The sequence below is a fragment of the Ovis canadensis genome, chromosome 6, assembly GCF_042477335.2.
Source record: "Ovis canadensis isolate MfBH-ARS-UI-01 breed Bighorn chromosome 6, ARS-UI_OviCan_v2, whole genome shotgun sequence".
Taxonomy (NCBI): domain Eukaryota; kingdom Metazoa; phylum Chordata; class Mammalia; order Artiodactyla; family Bovidae; genus Ovis; species Ovis canadensis.
In genome coordinates, this window is record NC_091250.1 from 100,273,000 (window position 1) to 100,273,622 (window position 623).

Below are 623 nucleotides of genomic sequence, written 5' to 3' on the forward strand. Positions count from 1 at the left end.
ACCCACTAATAGTCATTCTCTGTTTTCCCCTAACCCTTCACTGTAGACAACCACTAATCTACTTTCTGTCTCTGTGGATTTGTTCATTATGGATATTTCATATAAATAAAATCATATGAAGTCTTTGCTATCTGTCTTCTTTCACTTAATGTAGTATTTTCAAAATTCATCAATGTGGTAGCATGTATCACCTCCATATGGTTTTCTGTAATGAAAGGTAAAGCTTCATTTCTTTTTATTGTCAAATAATATTCTATTTTATGGATATACTATGATTTATTTATGTATTCATCAGCTGATGGACGTTTGAATTGTTTCTAATTCTGGCTATTATAAATAATGGTTCTGTGAACATTAATGTTCAAAGTTTGTATGTACATGGTTTCATTTCTTTGCACGTATATCAAAGAGTTGAATATGGTCATATGCTAAATCTATGTTTAACATCTAGAGGAACTGCTAAACTTTTCCAAAGTGTCTATGCATTTTACATTCCCATTGACAATCTAAAAATGTTAATTTTAATCTAAAAATTTCTCCACATCTTCACTAATCTTTTTTTCTTTGCTGTGCTGTATTTGTTTTTGAGTTTCCCTGGTGGCTCAGATGGCAAAGAATCCACC